Source organism: Mobula birostris, chromosome 26 (assembly GCF_030028105.1).
Source record: "Mobula birostris isolate sMobBir1 chromosome 26, sMobBir1.hap1, whole genome shotgun sequence".
Taxonomy (NCBI): Eukaryota; Metazoa; Chordata; class Chondrichthyes; order Myliobatiformes; family Myliobatidae; genus Mobula; species Mobula birostris.
This window is the reverse complement of record NC_092395.1, coordinates 17,087,663-17,108,012: the sequence shown is the minus strand read 5'-3', so window position 1 is coordinate 17,108,012 and position 20,350 is coordinate 17,087,663. Positions and strand designations below refer to the sequence as shown.

Here is a 20,350-nt window from a genome sequence, read left to right as displayed (position 1 = left end):
TCGATGCATTAAAATACAAACAAATAATTTAAAACAAATGAAATAAGGCACTCAAGCACTTATCAGCAATCATTCTTTTCTCCAGTTTTTTTAATCTTTCTCAAATGATAGAGGTCACCATTCTTACACAGGTCCTTGCCGGAGCTGTGCCAGACATGGAATGCATCTAGGCCCACTTTTCAGCATGCTACTGATTTATCACAAGAGTAAGTGTTGGGTGGCAGGGTGGAGATACATCTCTACCAAATGAGGTCTAAGACAATTCTTCCCTGCACTGGCCTGCTGGTCACCTTAGGGCAAAGTGCAGGACCCGCTTAGCCCCCAGATTGGGGTCATGTGAAGCCATGGGAGCAGGTGGTAGATGTCTGTATGAGCAGCTGGTGTGTAACAAAGTCCTGGTTATGTGACCACTGAAACCAGGCAGGCAATCTCTGAAGAGTATTGATAATGGATGAGGTCACTCGCCTTGTAAAGACACTGCCCAGAAGAAGACAATGGCAAAGCCCTTCTGTAGAAAAAATTGCCAAAAACAGTTATGGTCAAAGACCATGATGGCTCACTTCATATAACACAGCACATAACGATGATGATGAAGTGTTGAATCCAGTACCAGAACAGATAGTTAGAAACTCTAATACTTGACCTCCAGTTCAAAACTTCTGTCCTTCATTGTGTACTTGTTGAGGTTTGAGACTTGTTGAAGCGTGAAAGGCTGAATGACTGCATTTCCCTTTAGAACAATCAACTAGTAGTCAGCATGATTTCGGATATTCTAAGGATTTTTATAGTCTAGGTGCAGCGATTTAATGGGAGCTCTTGCAGGTCAGCAGCAAATTCTCTTTATAGTGACATTTGCCTGTCGTGTTCAGGGTAATGTAGGCATTCAGTAGTCACAAGGAAAGGATGTGAGCATAGTAAATTATGTTATATCTTGGGGCCGAAGGGTGAGTGGTTGTTTTACACTGCACTGTTCTTCGTTTCTCCGTCAGCCTCTAATGCAGACACTATATAAAGCAACACTGTGTGCAGAAAGTAAATATAATACGCTTCTGATAATTGTGAAAATGCTACTTATATCCTTACTAATACCAACGTTAAGTCAATCTTCGTTTCATAATGATAGCTGATACTCCTGGTGTAATGACCAGCATACAACAACAGCAATGCAAGTAATAACAAGTCATGGCAGCAAAACGATAGCCCACCAGGCGGAACACTGCAATTAAACAAAGCAGCATGACTGACCATTGCTGACTCTCCCTGTGCTTTGTGTCAGCGACCTCTCAAGCCAGGCCACCTCATAGCATCAACTGCAAAGAACCAATAAAGTAATTAATTTGAGGTTTAGGTATTTTTATTCTTCATGGAATGTAAACCAACAACTATCATTCAGTCCCAACCAATCCTGAGATAATAGGGATGAGACATCCTCTTGGACTGCTATAGTCTTACAAATAATCTGACTTCTGACTGCCTGTTACGCTGCTGGTGTTTAGGGCAGCAATGAAGGTCCTCCATCTCTGGCGGTGTTCAGGACCTCCTGCATCACGTCAGTAGCGTCCTCTTGGTTTTCACTGTTGTGGGTCATGAAAGTCCTGGGTGGAGACTCAGGAATACCATCACACTCAGATGACAAAGGCTTCTTCATTGCTGTTTCCGTAACAATTTTGTTTGACCAGTCAGGGTTGTTAGCCGTGAGCTAAACCCCCAAACCTGGAGGACTGGTGGACCACTCTTAGTCTGGCCTCTACACTTTGACCTTTTGGGCATGGATGACTCTACCAAGAGCCAAAGCATAAAGTCCTGACTACAGCCAACATATCCCTCCAGGTCATTGAGGCAGGCAAGCCTCCAAACGACGACATACTTGTGGTCCTCCTGCAGGTTATATATAGTAGTCCCTCGATATTCCTAGATGGAGATGATCAAGATTTAGACCAACTGATATGAGAAATTTCTGATGGTGTGTGTGACTTAAAGGTGGTAGTGTTGTCATTGCTCTTATTGTTGGTAGAAGGAGTCGGTTTGAAAGCTGCAGTAAGAGCAACCCATGCAAGTACACTAGTGTGTTGTGTAAATGGTGCACACTGCAATCTTATTGCCTCAAAAATGGAAGGAATCAATGTTCAGATGAGGGATGGAATGCCAAGCAAAGGACTGCTTTGACTCCAATGGTGTCAAGTAACTTGAGTGCTGTTGGATCTTCACTCATACAGGACTATATGGACTGTTACATAATGTTCCTGACTTGTGAATGCTTAAAAAGCTTTGAAGTTTCAGAAGGTGAATGTCTTGTTACAGAATACCCAACCTCTCATCTGTTTTTGTGGCTGTAGTTATGTGGCTGCTCTAGTGAAATTTCTGCTAAATATTGACTAAGAAGTGTTGATGATTGAGAACATAGCAAAAGTAAAGCCATTGAGTATTGATGGTAGGTAGCTAGCCTTCCCCTGTTTGGAGATGGCAGTTGTGTGGCATGACTTTTACTTGCCATTTATCACCCATTTATGAGGTTGCTTGTGGAGTTGAATATTGTGCACTCACAAGCTATCGTCCCCACTTTTGATCTAATAATGGATGATGAGGATGTTTGGCCTTAGGGTATTATGCTGAGAAACGTCTGCAGAGGTGCCCAGAGGCTAGAGTTATTGGCCTTTTACAGCCACAACTATATTTCTTTACACAAGGTGTGAATTCTGCCAATTTGAGTTTGCCACCTGGCCTCTATTTTCAGTTTTTCTAGGGTTCCTTGATAGTCATAGTCATAGTCATACTTTATTGATCCCGGGGGAAATTGATTAAATGCCACATTCAATCAAATCCTACCTTAGTATCAATCCCTCACCTTACCCTCATTCCTCAAATTTAGCTCTTTACTTCATGTTTGGACCAAGGTAATAATGAGGTCAAGAGCTGGGCAGCCCTAGTAATGCCTAAATGACCATCCATGAGCAGCTTAGTGTAAGTGCTAAGTGATAGGGCTGTCAGCAACAGCTTCCATGTTGTTTCTGAATGAGCAGCAATTGACCAGGTTGATTTAAGCACTCAAGATTTTGCTTAGTTCTGAATTTTTTTAGAAGCTTATATGTAAGATTGGGTGAAAGAGTAGAAATACATGTCTACCAAAGGAGGTGAAAGGTGCTCTTCCCTTCTCTAGCCTTAGGAAAGTTGTAGCACGTGCTTAGCCCCCTGATCAGGGTCACATGAAGTCATGGGAGCAGGTGGTGGATGGTTGTATGAACAGCTGGTGCACATCACAAGTCCTGTGTATGTGACCACTGGAGCCAGGTAGACAATTTCTGAAGAGTAGTGATAATGGCTGGGGTCACCCATTTTGTAAAGACACTGCTCAGAAGAAGGCAATGGCAAACCACTTCTGTAGAAAAATTTGCTAAGAACAATCATGGTCATGGAAAGGCAATGATTGCCCATATCATACAACATGGCACATAACTAATGATCAAAATGTAAGATGTTCAGCTTTTTGAAATGATGATCCCATGGTACTGTTTGAAAATGAGATGGAACCCTCCACCTGTTCTGTGTACCTGTTATCCTTCAATCAATATCATGAAAAACTGATTCAGTGGCCATTTATTTAATGCCATTCGTGGAGTTTTTCTCTGCATTAATAGGCTGCAGCATCTGTTGCTTTAGGAAGTAACTAGATCTCCAAAGTGGTTCTTTGGCTGTTTTGGGACATCTTATACAACTGAAAACTGATACGTTTATTATTTTTAGAATGTACTTATGATTATACTAATATGATTGTGTATTGTTAACAAGCAATTGTAATTTGAAGTTCGTATATAATGAGACCTCCTTATGGACCAATTGGCCATTCAATGAACATAAAAACATCTGCTGAACTTTGCCAATGTCCTTGTGGAATATTTTATGAAAGTAGATCAACTGAATAAATTAGGTAAGTGAGAGTCTAATGCTGATCTGCTCAGCATATTCACTATCCATGTGGCAGCTTGTTCAGACAGATGTATGACTTCAACATATTTTAAATTGGCTGCATTTATATAATTCTTTAAATTCAGATTCCAAACCCTGACCAATGGGGAGTTTACTGGTGAGTTATGGAAAGCAGATTCCAGTACTTTAAAATATAAGGGCTGACATATAGACCCTCTGATCTTGGCAGTCAAATTAAAAGAACAGAATTTTATGACAGGGTTTTGACTACAGTTTCTGCTCTGTCAGGGAATGAGGATAATTTAGATATTGCCCTTGAAGTGACAAATACCGGCCTCAGATATGCAACCTTTCATCTAATTTGCACACTTACATCCATAAAAAAAATCACGAGACAAACATCAACGAAAAGAACAATTTCCTCCTTTTTGAAACCAATGTTGCAGAGGCCAAATATTGTGGGTTCCATTTCCACCTTGGCCAAGATAAAGTAATAATGCACAGATTGAGGATCAATCTGGACAATTTTCAGATCAATATACTGTACCTGAGCTATTTTTCAAGATCAAAAATAAATTCATTTTCAAAGTATGTATGGGTTACCAAATACTACCTTGAGATTCATTTACTTGCAGGCATTTACAGGAAAACAGAAATACAAGTGAAATTATGAAAACTATATATCAACAAAGACTAACAAACAACCAAAATGAAAAAAACCATAGAAAAATTCACAAGGTTAATAGAAACCATAGAAAAACTACAGCACAGAAACAGGCCTTTTGGCCCTTCTTGGCTGTGCTGAACCATTTTCTGCCGAGTCCCACTGACCTGCACGTGGACCATATCCCTCCATACACCTCCCATCCATGTATCTGTCCAACGTATTCTTAAATGTTAAAAAAGAACCCGCATTTACCACCTCGTCTGGCAGCTCATTCCACACTCCCACCACTCTCTGTGTGAAGAAGCTCCCCCTAATGTTCCCTTTAAACTTTTCCCCCTTCACCCTTAACCCATGTCCTCTGGTTTTTTTCTCCCCTTGCGTCAGTGGAAAAGAAAGGGGCTTCCCTTCTTCCACCATCAACTCTGCTCTCAAACGCACCTCCCCCATTTCACGCACATCTACTCTCACTCCATCCTCCCGCCACCCCACTAGGAATAGGGTTCCCCTGGTCCTCACCTACCATCCCACCAGCCTCTGGGTCCAACATATTAATCTCTGTAACCTCCGCCACCTCCAACGAGATCCCGCCAATAAGCACATCTTTCCCTCCCCCCGCCCCCAACCTTGCTTTCTGCAGGGATCACTCTCTACGTGACTCCCTTGTCCATTCGTCCCCCCATCCCTCCCCACTGATCTCCCTCCTGGCATTTATCCTTGTAACCGGAACAAGTGCTACGCATGCCCTTACACTTCCTCCCTTACCACCATTCAGGGCCCCAGACAGTCCTTCCAGGTGAGGTGACACTTCACCTGTGAGTCAGCTGGGGTGATATACTGCGTCCGGTGCTCCTGATGTGGCCTTCTGTATATTGGCGAGACCCGATGCAGACTGGGAGATCATTTTGCTGAACACCTATGCTCTGTCCGCCAGAGAAAGCAGGATCTCCCAGTGGCCACACGTTTTAATTCCACATCCCATTCCCATTCTGATATGTCTATCCATAGCCTTCTCTACTGTAAAGATGAAGCCACACTTCGGTTGGAGGAACAACACCTTATATTCCGTCTGAGTAGCCTCCAACCTGATGGCATGAACATTGACTTCTCTAACTTCCGCTAATGCCCCACCTCCCCCCCCCGTACCCCATCCGTTATTTATTTATATACACACATTCTTTCTCTCACTCTCCTTTTTCTCCCTCTGACCCTCTCACTATACCCCTTGCCCCTTTTCCTTCTCCCTGGGCCTCCTATCCCATGATCCTCTCATATCCCTTTTGCCAATCACCTGTCCAGCTCTTGGCTCCATCCCTCCACCTCCTGTCTTCTCCTATCATTTTGGATCTCCCCCTCCCCCTCCCACTTTCAAATCTCTTACTAGCTCTTCCTTCAGTTAGTCCTGACGAAGGGTCTCGGCCCGAAATGTCTACTGTACCTCTTCCTAGAGATGCTGCCTGGCCTGCTGCGTTCACCAGCAACTTTGATGTGTGTTGCTTGAATTTCCAGCATCTGCAGAATTCCTCGAGTTTGCTCAGTGGAAAAAGCCTGCTTGCATTCACTCTATCTATACCCATCATAATTTTATATACCTCTATCAAATCTCCCCTCATTCTTCTACGCTCCAGGGAATAAAGTCCTAACCTATTCAACCTTTCTCTGTAACTGAGTTTCTCAAGTCCCGGCAACATCCTTGTAAACCTTCTCTGCACTCTTTCAACCTTATTAATATCCTTCCTATAATTTGGTGACCAAAACTGAACACAATGCTCCAGATCTGGCCTCACCAAAGCCTTATACAACCTCATCATAACATTCCAGCTCTTATACTCAATACTTTGATTAATAAAGGCCAATGTACCAAAAGCTCTCTTTACGACCCTATCTACCTGAGACGCCATTTTTAGGAAATTTTGTATCTGTATTCCCAGATCCCTCTGTTCTACTGCACTCCTCAGTGCCTTACCGTTTATCCTATATGTTCTGCCTTGGTTTGTCCTTCCGAAGTGTAATACCTCACACTTGTCTGTATTAAACTCTATCTGCCATTTTTCAGCCCACTTTTCCAGCTGGTCCAAATCCCTCTGCAAGCTTTGAAAACATAGAAACAAAGAAAATAGGTGTAGGGGTAGGCCATTCGGCCCTTCGAGCCTGCACTACCATTCAGTATGATCATGGCTGATCATCCAACTCAGAACCCTGTACCTGCCTTCTCTCCATACCCCCTGATCCCTTTATCCACAAGGGCCATATCTAACTCCCTCTTAATTATAGCCAATGAACTGGCCTCAACTGTTTCCTGTGGCAGAGAATTCCACAGATTCACCACTCTCTGTGTGAAGAAGTTTTTCCTAATCTCGGTCCTAAAAGGCTTCCCCTTTATCCTCAAACTGTGACCCCTCGTTCTGGATTTCCCCAACATTGGGAACAACCTTCCTGCATCTAGCCTGTCCAATCCCTTTAGGATTTTATACATTTCAATAAGATCCCCCCTCAATCTTCTAAATCCCAGCGAGTATAAGCCTAGCTGATTCAGTCTTTCATCATATGAAAGTCCTGCCATCCCAGGAATCAATCTGGTGAACCTTCTTTGTACTCCCTCTATGGCAAGAATGTCTTTCCTCAGATTAGGGGACCAAAACTGCACACAATACTCCAGGTATGGTCTCACCAAGGCCTTGTACAACTGCAGTAGTACCTCCCTGCTCCTGTACTCGAATCCTCTTGCTATGAATGCCAGCATACCATTCGCCTTTTTCACCGCCTGCTGTACCTGCATGCCCACTTTCAATGACTGGTGTATAATGACACCCAGGTCTCGTTGCACCTCCCCTTTTCCTAATTGGCCACCATTCAGATAATAATCTGTTTTCCTGTTTTTGCCACCAAAGTGGATAACCTCACATTTATCCACATTAAATTGCATCTGGCATGAATTTCCTCACTGTCCACTACACCTCCAATCTTTGTGTCATCAGCAAATTTGCTGAGCCAATTTACCACATTATCATCCAGATCATTGATATAGATGACAAATAACAATGGACCCAGCACTGATTCCTGTGGCACACCACTAGTCACAAGCCTCCACTCTGAGAAGCAATCCTCTACTACCACTCTTTGGCTTCTTCCATTGATCCAATGTCTAATCCAATTTACCACCTCTCCATGTATACCTAGCGACTGAATTCTCATAACTAACCTCCCGTGTGGGACCTTGTCAAAGGCCTTACTGAAGTCCATGTAGACAACATCCACTGCCTTCCCTTCATCCACTTTCCTGGTAACTTCCACGAAAAACTCCAATAGATTGGTCAAACATGACCTACCACGCACAAAGCCATGTTGGCTCTCCCTATTAAGTCCCTGCCTATCCAAATACTTGTAGATTCTGTCTCTTAGTACTCCCTCAAATAACTTGCCCACTACCGACGTCAAATTTACCGGCCTATAATTTCCCAGATTACTTTTCGATCCTTTTTTAAACAATGGAACAACCTGAGCCATTCTCCAATCCTCCGGCACCTCACCTGTAGACACCGACATTTTAAATATATCTGCCAGGGACCCTGCAATTTCAACACTAGTCTCCTTCAAGGCCCGAGGGAATACCCTGTCAGGTCCTGGGAATTTATCCACTTTAATCTGCCTCAAGATAGCAAGGACAATCTGTACAGTTTCCATGATCTCACTACTTGTTTCTCTTAATTCCATAGACTTCATACCAGTTTCCTTAGTAAATACAGACGTAAAAAACCCATTTAAGATCTCCCCCATTTCTTTTGGTTCCGCACATAGCTGACCACTCTGATCTTCAAAAGGACCAATTTTATCCCTTACAATTCTTTTACTCTTAATATACCTGTAAAAGTTCTTTGGATTATTCTTCTCTTTGACTGCCAAGGCAACCTCATGTTTTCTTTTAGCCCTCCTGACTTCCTTCTTAAGTATTTTCTTGCACTTTTTGTACTCCTCAAGCACCTTATTTACTCCCTGTTTCCTATACATGTCATACAACTCTCTCTTCTTTATCAGAGTTGCAATATCCCTTGAGAACCAAGGTTCCTTATTCCTATTCACTCTGCCTTTAATCCTGACAGGAACATGCAAGCTCTGCTCTCTCAAAATTTCTCCTTTGAAGGCTTCCCACTTACCAATCACATACTTGTTAGAGAACAGCCTGTCCCAATCCACGCTTTTAAGATCCTTTCTCATTTCTTCAAATTTGGCCTTCTTCCAGTTTAGAACCTCAACCCTAGGACCAGATCTATCTTTATCCATGATCAAGTTGAAACTAATGGTGTTATGATCATTGGAACCAAAGTGCTCCCCTACACACACTTCTGTCACTTGTCCTAACTTGTTTCCTAATAGGAGATCTAATATTGCATCCTCTCTAGTTTGTACTTCTATATATTGATTTAGAAAACTTTCCTGAACACATTTTACAAACTCTAACCCATCTAGACCCCTAACAGTATGGGAGTCCCAATCAATATGTGGAAAATTAAAATCCCCTACCACCACAACTTTATGTTTCCTGCTGTTGCCTGCTATCTCTCTGCAGATTTACTCCTCCAATTCTCGCTGACTATTGGGTGGTCTATAATACAACCTCACTAATGTGGCCATACCTTTCCTGTTTCTCAGCTCCACCCATTAAGGACTCAGTAGACAAGCCCTCTAATCTGTCCTGCCTGAGCACTGCTGTAATATTTTCCCTGACAAGCAATGCCACTCCCCCACCTTTCATTCCTCTGCCTCGATCACATCTGAAACATCGGAACCCTGGAATATTAAGCTGCTAGTCCTGCCCCTCCTGTAGTCAAGTTTCACTAATTGCTGTAACGTCATAGTTCCACGTGTCAATCCACGCCCTCAACTTGTCTGCCTTCCCCGCAATACTCTTAGCATTGAAATATATACACCTCAGATTTTTACCACCACTCACAACCTTTCTATTTGCGGCTTTGCTTGAACTTTTAACATAATTTATTTTCACCCCAGCCCCACTGTCAGCTCTGTCACTCTGGATCCCATCCCCCTGCAAATCTAGTTTAAAGCCTCCCCAGTAGCACTAACAAACCTCTCTGAAAGGATATTGGTCCCCTTGTAGTTCAAGTGTAACCCATCTCTCTTGTACAGGTCCCCGCTGCCCCAGAAGATGTCCCAATGATCCTGAAATCTGAAACCCTGCCCCCTACACCAGTTCCTCAGCCACTTGTTCATCCTCCAGAGCATCCTATTCTTACCCTCACTGGCACGTAGCATAGGTAGCAATCCTAAGATTACCACCCTCGAGGTCCTGCTTTTCAACTTCCTACCAAGCTCTCTATACTCACTCTCCAGGACCTCCTGACTCTTCCTTGCTATGTCATTGGTACCGATGTGCACCACGACATCTGGCTGATTCACCCTCCCACTTCAGAATGTCATGCAAGCGATCAGAGACATCCTTGACCCTGGCACCCGGGAGGCAACAAACCATCCTGGATTCTCTGTCATGGCCACAGAACCTCCTGTCTGTACCTCTAACTATGGAGTCCCCTATCACTACCGCTCTCCTCTTTTCCCCCCTCCCTTCTTCACTGCAGAACCAGACTCAGTGCTAGAGATCTGGCTGCTGCAGCTTGTCCCAGGTAAGTCATCCCCCCCCAAACAGTATCCAATGCGGTATACTTGTTGTTGAGGGGAATGGCCACAGGGGAACCCTGCTCTGCCTGCCCTTTCCCCTTCCCTCACATGACAGTGACCCAATTTCCTGTGCTCTGCTCCTTTGGCGTAACTACCTCCCTGTTATGCATACCATATAAAGGAAGATGAACTGTGCAAAAAAAAAAAAAAAAAAATCCTACTAAGAGCATGAGTATAGAGTCCTTGAAAGTGAGTCTGTATGTTGTAGAATCGTTCAGTGTTAGGGTGTGAAGTTGTGCCTTCTTTGTGATGGCATGTGTGTGCTGGTCGCAGGACAGCTCCCCTGATATGATAACGCCAAGGAATTTTAAAGTCACTGAGCTTTTCCATCTTCGATCCCCTAATGTGGATTGGCTTATGGATCTGCAGCTTCTTCTTTCTGTGGTAGATATCCGCTCTTTAGTTTTGCTGATGTTGAGAGGTTGTTGTGGAAATTCAATCAGATTTTCACTGTCCCTCCAAAATGCCAATGCATCACCACTTTTGATTTGGCCAACAACAGTGATGTCATCAACAAACTTAAATCTTGTATTGGAGCTGTACTTACTCATACATTCATCAGTATAATGCGAGTAGAGCAGAGGACTACGCACACAACCTTGTGATGGTGATTGTGGTGGAGCTGTTTTTGCTAATCCATTCTAACTGAGTTCTGCAAGTGAGGAAGTCGAGGGAGTTTCACACACTGTGTGATGGTATTTGTAATTTCATATTACTCTTTGAACAATATATGCCACAGATTTTTGATCAGGTCTCTGCTCCTAATCACAAACAACCATGCCCCCACTCCTCAACTATGTCCTTCAACTCCTGTGCACTCCCATGGATACAGTTTCTGAACATACCTTCCTATATCTTGAGGTCCAGTCTTTGGCCTTCCCTCCATGATTTCAACCCCCTCCCCCTTCAGACCACAATCAACTGTTCTCACCCCCACCATGCCTCCACCACCCCCTGGCTCCTAAGCCCCAATCTCACAACCCAGTGTCTCCTTATTACAACATTGTGACCCATAATCACAATTGACACCACAATCTGTCTCCCTCCACTCCATCCCACCTATTGTCAAGCCCCTTCCAGGGTCTCCAACCAGCACTTGACAACTCCTGACTGCCAAAAGGCACAGCCACTGCAGACTTTTTACCAGTACACCCCTGTGGCATGATTAGTCCCAGAAACAGAGATCACTCAGCACTTACAGCAAATGGAAATATACTGCACCTTTTTGTATTCCAATGTTTTCATATCCACCCATTTATAACAATGTGGTTACCGACCAAACAGGTATAGGGCCATTGCACATCATGGTACATCATGGTAAATACCTTCTCCAATTTCTTAGTCCCTAAAACAATAATGTGTAAAGGAACAGTGAAAATATACAGTAAACATGCCCATTATTTTTTATTCATTCCTGACATTACCACCTAAACTACAGTACTGTGCAAAAGTCTTAGGCACTTATACAGTATATAGCTAAGGTGCCTAAGACTTTCGCACTTTACTGTCATAATTTTATGTATTACACTGTACTGCTACCACAAACACAAAAAAAAATTCATGACACCTGAGTGATGATAAACCTGATTTTGATGTGGGTCTCTATTGTGGTCTGAGAGTGGGATGGGGGCAGGGAGAGGGGAATCATTGTTGGGAATAGGGGAAGGGAGCGGGAAGCACCAGAGAAACAGTCTGCACTGTTCAATAAACCATATGTTTGGAATCAAATTACCTTGCCTGGTGCCCAAGGGCTGGGTGTGTCTACACTCGCACCATCACTATCTAAGCACTCCTCTGCCAACTGCCCCATATCCCTTCTGTGGCGCTCCAGCCTCAACCTCACCAATCACAATATCCTTTTCTCCCACCTGATTTACAAACTCGCTTTCTGCTCCAAATTGACAAATAGAGTACTGTGCAAAAGTATGAGGCACCCTAGCTATAGATATGTATGTGTGTGTGTGTGTGTGTGTGTGTGTGTGTGTGTGTACACTCTACAGAGACATTGACACTACAGCACAGAAACAGGCCCTTCGAGCCATCTAAGTCAATCCAGTCCAGTTGTCTGCCTAGTCTACCTATACCAGGCCATAGACCCCTATACCTCTCTCATCAATGTATTCATCAACATCTCTCATTCAAGCTTCTCTTAAATGTTACAAATGAACCTTATTCTACCACTTCCTCAGGCAGTTCATTCCACATTCACCCCACCCTCTGAGTGAAGAAATTCCCCCTCAAGTTCCCCTCAAATATTTCACCTTTCACTTTCACAGGAAGTGTATGAAAGAGAAAATCCTATCACCTTGATAGGATTCCATACATCCAAAACATGCAACAATTAGAATCTCACTCTATTGACTCCTTAACACCAAAACCGACACTATGAAGAAGATTTTTTACCTGTCTTAAAAATCCTCAGCACATCTGCATGACTGGAGGTATTCTGACAGCGATCGTAACTGACAGCCTGAATTTTCAGTAAGTATGATATAGAAAGTAAAATTGTAAGCTCCCTGTTTAGATAATATCGAATTAACAATAAGCTCAATGCAGCAAAAACCAGCGGTACGAATACATTGTGTGCGTTAGGAGTGATTTATTTTGGACATCAGGGGGACAGTGTAGGAATCAGTCACTCCCAATTGATGTGTTGTGGCAAATGGGCAGGTTCCTTTAGGGCATTGCAGGGTAGGCATTCTGACACATGGACTTCAGATCTGATTAAATCAGGGTGAAGATACCATTTGGGTTAAATCGAAATTAAAAAGCTCCAATAACACTAAGGCAGATTCCCTGTCATGATAGCTTGACCCAGCTGAAATGGAGATCAACTCTCATTTCCTCATTCCGTCCTCTCAGATCCTCACCCCAATTGCCTGGGATCTGCCTGGTCCTATTGGACAAGCCTGCTCTGGCCCACACACCTGGCTACCGCATGTTTGTGCCGGCAGCCATACACTCTGATGCAGTCCAGTGGGCCCATTCCTCAACCCTCTCCAGCCATCCAGATACATGGTGGGCCCTGGATAGATTCCGCAGGCCCCAGCATGATTACAGATGTATTTCAGTTCGTCGCTGCCTGCCCTCAGTGTGCCCTGTCCAATTTCTCTAATCAGTGGCCCTCTGTGAGCTCCTGCGGTCCCTGTTGGTCCGTCAATACTGGTCATCCCAAGTTGCCATGGATCTCATCACACGTTTGCCATCTTTTGATGGGCCATGGTGATCATGACAGTGGTGGACTTGTTCACTTTATTGCTCTCCCCAAACTTCTGTCACTGGCTGAGATGGTGGACCTGTTTCTCCACCATGTAGTGTGCCTCCATGGCCTCCCCCAAACTTTTCGTGGACCGGGGCCCACAATTCATCTTCCGCTTCTCACATGCTTCCTGCTCCCTCTGCAACTCCTCAGTGACTTTGTCCTCTAGCTATTATCTGCAGACCAATGGACAGTCAAGAGGAGCCAATCAGCAAGTGGAGAAGTTTCTGTGATGATTTGCTGTCTCTAACCCTTCCACATAGAAGAAATATCTGCTTGGACTGAGCTGTCCCACAAACTACACTCCTCCTCCGTGGCTGTATCACAGGTATGTTGGTAACTTCATGGCTACCAGTCCCTGTTGCTCCCCCCCGGAGGACACTGTCTGCCTGGGCCCTGGTTCACCAGAATTCTTGGAAGAGGGCACAGAGGGCTGACCTAGCTGCAGACTGTGCCTGTTGCTGCCAAGCTAGCTGCTGTCGGTGCCCAGCTTGACTACTCTGGCCTGTCACCATGTTTGGCTGTCCCCGTGAGTTCTGCCCCTGTGCACTGACTCCTGCAAGCTCTCATCGCAGTTCAGCGGTCCCATCAAAATTACCCATTGCAGTAATCCAGTCAATCACCATCCCCGGCTGCCACTGTCCCTCAGGGTCATGTGCCCTATCTCAAGCCCATTGTCCTTGGCCACAGTTGATGAGTCCACGTTGTTATGGTTAGGGTGTGTAGTATCTGGTCAACTGGGAATGAGTTTGGCCTGGGGGAAAGGTCTTGGGTGCCGTCCAGTTACATCTTGGATCCATTGCTCATTGAGAGTTCCATAGGACCCACCTATATTGTTCTGGGTCATCAGAGGCCAGTCATATTAGGGTGAGCGGTGGTTTGTCCCAGGCTCATCCCAGTCTCCACCCAGCTAGCGGGAGTCACGTGCCCCTCATTTCTAACTCATCCCCTGCAGCCTATTGTAAACCCACTTCTCATCCACAATTCTTATTCACTCATCCGAACCAGCCAGCCTCAATGAGTTGCTCCTAGGCTTCAGTTACTTTACTGACTTAAGTATCTGCTCTCTCTTGTTTTATGACCCCTCGTGACTTGTTATTTTGCAGTTTGTTATTAAAGTTTATGGTCACCACTAAATCATCTCCACTGCTCTGCGTTTGAGTCAAGCCTCCTCTACACTTCCTGACACCAAGAGCTTAAGAAAGTGGAGTCGTTGTGTAAATGTGGATCAGGAGAAGCAGAGAGATTTTGCGATTGTAATTTAAGTTACAGGGCAAGATTGAATAAGGACAAAGAAGCAGTGGGGTCAGGGAGAGGACCAGCTGTAAGTAAAAGACTGATGTGTCTGAGTGCAACACTTAAAGCTAATATTTTTTTCTTGTGTGCCATACTCCGCCAGCGCCTTGGCAACCAGTTTTTCAAGTGGCTGTCTTGGAGGAAACATTCTGTGAGTGGTCCCCCACGTCCTCCTCACAGCGCAGCTTTTTTTTACGAGGCCGAGTTGCGAGCTCCACACTCAATCCGGCACGGATGGAAAGCGTGCCCGGGAGCGGCCCGACTCGGTTCGAACTCGGGAACCTTTGCTCCGGAGTCCAGCGCTGATGTCACTGCGCCACCAGCCGGTGAAAAAAAAGCTAGTATAGACTTGAGAAATGTAGAATATCTAACTTAGAGTATTCTCTCAGTATTGAAAAGATAACATTGACAAACATGGATGTCCCAACATATCAGGATTTACCCAGATTCTGTACTGAGGATCCAGAGTAGTCCTCAGGAAATCATACTGGGGAGCTCTCTAGATTGCAAATTGGGGCTTTGGTGACTTTTGGGTGAACGCTGGGTTATGGGCTCATCTTGCTTTCACTTATTGCCCTTCACCCCACAGGAAGAAAGCTTAAAACATCCAGGATGCTGTTTGCCGAGCAGAGAGTATCTTGGCCAGTACTTAGAGATGGCCTCAAAAACATGAAATTGCCTGGGCCTTAGCAGGGATATTTAAGACACCTTAATCACAACTGAAGTGCTAGAGGATTGGAAGATAGCTAATGTTGTTCTGTTGTTTAAGAAAGGCTGTAAGAATAAGACCGGGAATCATAGGCTGGTGAACTTGACATCAGTGGTGGGGAAGGTATTGGAGTGTATTCTAAGGGACTGATTAGGAATCGTCAACATGGCGTTGTGCTTGGCAAATTGTGTCTAACAAATCTTATAGAGTTTTTCGTGGAAGTTACCAGGAAAGTTGATGAAGGCAAGGCAGTGGATGTTGTCTCAATGGAACTTAGCAAGGCCTTTGACAAGGCTGTACATGGGAGATTGGTCAAAAAGGTTCAGCTGCTTGGTATTCGTGATGAGGTAGTAAAATGGATTAAACATTGTCTTTGCGAGAGAAGCCAGAGAGTGGTAGTAAATGGCTGCCTCTCTAACTGGAGCCTCTCTGTGACTAATGATGTGCTGCAGGGATTGGGTTGGGTCCATTGTTGTTTGTTATCTGTATCAAAGATCTAGATGATAATGTGCTAAACTTGATCAGCAAATTTGTGGGTGATGTCAGGATTGGGGGTGTAGTGAACAGTGAGGAAGACTCTCAGACCTTGCAGCAGGATCTGGGCCTGCTGAAAAAGTGGGCTGAAAAAAGGCAGATGGAATTCAATGCAGACAAGTGCAGAGTGTTGCACTTTGGGTGGACCAACCAGGCTAGGTCTTACATGGTGAACGGTAGGGCACTGGAGATTGTGATAGAATAGAGGGATCTGGGAATACAGATCCATAATTCCTTGAAAATGGTGTCACAGGTAAATATGGTAGTAAAGAAAGCTTTTGGTACATTGGCCTTCATAAATCATTATACTGAGTATTGGAATTGGGATGTTATGTTGGTTTAAGGCAGTGGGAAAGCCTAATTGGGAGTATTGTCTGCAGTTTTGATCACTAAACTACAGGAAAGATGTAAATAAGGTTGAAAGAGTGCAGAGAAAATTTACAAGGATGTTGCCAGGACTTGGGCCTGAGTTATAGGAAAGGTTCAATAGGTTAGAACTTTATTCCTTAGAACATAGAAGATTAAGGGGCAATTTGTTAGAGGTGTACAAAATTATGAGGGGTATAGATAGGGTATATTCAAGCAAGTTCTCTTCCACTGAGGTTGGGTGAGACTAGAACTAGAGGTCATGGGTTAAGGGTGAAAGGTGAAATGTTTAAGGGGAACATGAAGAGAAACTTCTTCACTCAACAGTGAGAGTGTGGAATGAGTGGCTAGTGGAGATGATGGATGCAGGGTCAATTTCAACATTTAAGAGAAATTTGGAGAGCTACAAGGATGAGAGGGGTATGGAGGGCTATGGTCCCAGTGCAGATCAATGGGACAAGGCAGATTAATGATTTAACCCAAAGGGCCTGCTGCTGTACTATAGTGTTCTATGACTCTAAGAATGACAGTAGGGAAGGAAATTATCTGATTGCATTTTTGTTTGCTAGATTTTCTGACCATACTCTCTTCTCACTGCTGCCATCAGGAAGAAGACACAGAAGTTCAGGACCCACACTACCAGGTTCAGGAAGGTTATTATCCATCAACCATCAGGCTCTTGAACCACAGGGGATAACTTCACTCACCCAGTCTTTGAAATGTTCCCACAACCTATGGATTCACTTTCAATGACTCTTTATCCCATGTTCTTGATATTTATTGCTTATTTATTATTATTATTCCTTTTTTCTTTTTTTGGATTTGCAGTCTGTTGTCTTTTGCACATGGGTATTGTTGAGTGCGGTCTTTCATTGATTCTATTATGGTTCTTGTATTTACTGTCAATACCTGCAAAAATTAATCCCAGGGTTCTATATGGTGACATATATGTTCTTTGATAATAAATTTACTTTCTACTTTGTACTGCATTTTTTCTTAAACCTCAGCATTATGCTTGTGTTATTATAATTGATACATGGTAATTACTTTAAATCTTATGCAAGATGTCCTATTTTTAAGAAAACATTTCAGAATTTGCAGCCAAGTGTGCAGGGATGAGTGCAGAACTGTTGCAGAAATTCTTGGGCGACACAGCCAAGTTTCTCCTTTCTGCCTCCTGCCAACACCCACCCCAACCCCCACTCACCACTCACCAAATATCTCTTAGGTGTAATGTTTCCATGCACAGCAAAACTTTAAACATGCATCATCAGTAACTATTTTTTAATGTTTCTTAATTGTGATGTTTCTTAATTGTACCTCTGATTTTTTTTGTGTTCTATCACTGAACCACAGTGAACCATCCGATTGGCCTATCAGAGTTCTCTTTGGGAACTAGTTGACTTGATCAACATTTCTGATCCGGCTATTGTTCACGATTGCACTTAATAAAAAAAAAAAAACTTTTGTGGGATCACAGCTTCAAAGGTAAGAAAAGTAGTTTTTCCAGTTAAAAGTACTATTTCAATGGAAGTTTTTGCTTGTTGTTCTCACAGCTGGATCTTACAGGCTAAAGGAGATCAACCAAATGCAATGTCAGACAGCATTTTTTTCCCAGGGCAGAAATGGCTAATACAAGGGAGCATAATTTTAAGGTGATTGGAAGAAAGTATGGAGGGACGTCAGATGAGGATCCCACATCTATAAACTGCTTCATAGGCAGATTTCAGTCTAGGTATTCCCACAATCCTCATTCCAATTCCAAGTAGTCATCCTTCTGGCCAGGGTCTGACCTTATTTTTCTTTAAATCTTTGTTTAACTTTCTAAAATTTATTTGGGAACTGTGCAAGACATAGGTTTTTTACATGGAGAGCGGTGGATTGTGGAATGTGCTGCCAGGGGTGGTGGTAGAGGCAGATACATTAGGGACATTTAAGAGACTCATAGATAGCCCACATTTTTCTTTCATCCATGTGCCTATGTGGGAGGGAAGGGTTAGGTTGATCATGGAGTAGGTTAGAAGGTCAGCACAACATTGTGGACAGAAGGGCTTGTACTGAGCTTAATGTACTTGTACGTTCTTAATGATACTCAAGTATGGAAGTGCTGTTTTGCCAGAGGTGACCAGTTTTGGATGAATTTAAGGTAAGACCTAGACTGTACTCTTAGGTAAACATAAAAATTTCCAAGCACTAGCTCAAAGTGAAAAAGGAAATTACCTTTGATATCCTGGCCAATTTTTAGCCCTCAATCTGCCTCAGGAAGAAGTAGTCATTAATCCCTCTTCCCTGGTCCTGACTCAGAGCATTGTAGTTACAGTTATTCAGGTACTCATCTGACTTCATGTTCCATGTGTTGAGATCATCATTAAGCATCTCTGAAGCAGATTATCTAGTCGTGATCAGATTGCTGATAGTGAAGGCTTGCTGTTGCAACTTGGCAGCTTCACTTCCTACATTACAACACTTCAAAAGTACTTCATTGATTGTAAAGCACATTGAAGCATTCAGAGATTATGAAAAGCACTCTGCAAATGTTACGTTCAAGCTCACCATCGCAATGATCGTTTGATAAATTCTGATGAAAAAGGGCCTTCAGCCCATTTTGTCACGATGCCCTGGCACCCTTTTCCAGCTGTTTCTTGGGAGAATTCAAGGTCATTGATCCCAAACATTTTTCCCGGGAAATTTGTTCAAACCAGAAATTATGTAAATAAATGGCAATCAAGCTATTCAGCTTTGAAGTAAGGCTTCTGAAAATGTCTATTTCCTGACCTCTTTTGATTAATTTATGGGGTTGATTAGTTGGTAAAGCTATTGTCCCTTGCAGAATAAACACTAGCTTAGAGCACTTGACAGAGATTCTTTGAATAAAAATTTAAATGTGCTTCAGCTTTTCCAAGGTGTACACCTAAGCAACTCATAAAATCAACATTTTGACAAAGAGTCCTTGAACTGATATGTTAACAAAATAGTAACTTTCTGCAAATGTTGCCTGAACGGCTGCTTTTTTTTAACATTTTCTGTTTTATGTCAGACCACTAACATCTGGATTTTTAAAATTTTTTGTAATAATAGACCTCTGGTAGTCCTGGCCTATTTTGTAGTCATAAATCACCAGGGAAATATAAAATCCACTCCTGTCACTGAGAATGACTTTCATTGATTAATTGCTCTCCTTAAGATGCTTTTGTGTAAAGAGTTCCACTGGGAAGCCATTTCTACAGAAAAAATGGAATTAATCACTTCGTAAAGTTTACAAAAGATATCATCAAATGAAACAAGAGTTCTGAAATGGTTTCAAGTTAGATGTTGTTTACCTCCTCCCATGTTCATGTTCCAATGCAGGAAGCATACACCCACATCTAAAGCCATGCACAGTAAACTTCTATTATTTTCTTCGGAATAATTGTAGCTTAAATGTTGACCTAGTTCTTGAATATTTTCAGAAGTACCTGTACACAACAGTATGTCATTAGCCCAGACAGATCACGTGGGATATTCTTAACATGAACACTTTGCAAACTTAAGTAAGACATTTAACATAATCAAAGAAGCTGTTACAATAGAAAGAGAGAAACACATTCCTCTGTTGGGAGAGTCTAGAATAATGAACTTAACCTTAAAATTAGAGCTAGTTCATTCAAGAGAGATAGTAGAAGGTTCCTCTTCATGCAAGGGACATGTGAACCCTGGAACTATGCTCCCCAAACATATCATGGTTGATATGGTCAAATGGCCATTGGTGTCCAGGATTAGGAAAGTAAAATATCAGGTGTGAGTCCTGATTTTGATTGCCACCAAGCAGCTTGTAAAATACATAATGGCATTAGGTTTGAAATGTGTTTAGACTCAATTTCAATGTCCTAAACAAACAGTGGAGAAGTCTTCAAAGTTAATGTGC

The 20,350-nt window shown here is 43.1% G+C and overlaps 1 long non-coding RNA gene across 1 annotated transcript in view; it reads left to right on the top strand.

Annotated features, from left to right (window-relative positions):
* Positions 1–17,427, top strand: part of LOC140188289 (uncharacterized) — a 120,947-nt gene extending 103,520 nt beyond the window's left edge. Inside the window, exon 4 of the long non-coding RNA XR_011883258.1 lies at positions 17,054–17,427. This is a non-coding gene — a long non-coding RNA (uncharacterized lncRNA). The remainder of the gene's footprint in view (positions 1–17,053) is intronic.
* Positions 17,428–20,350: the final 2,923 nt, after the last annotated feature.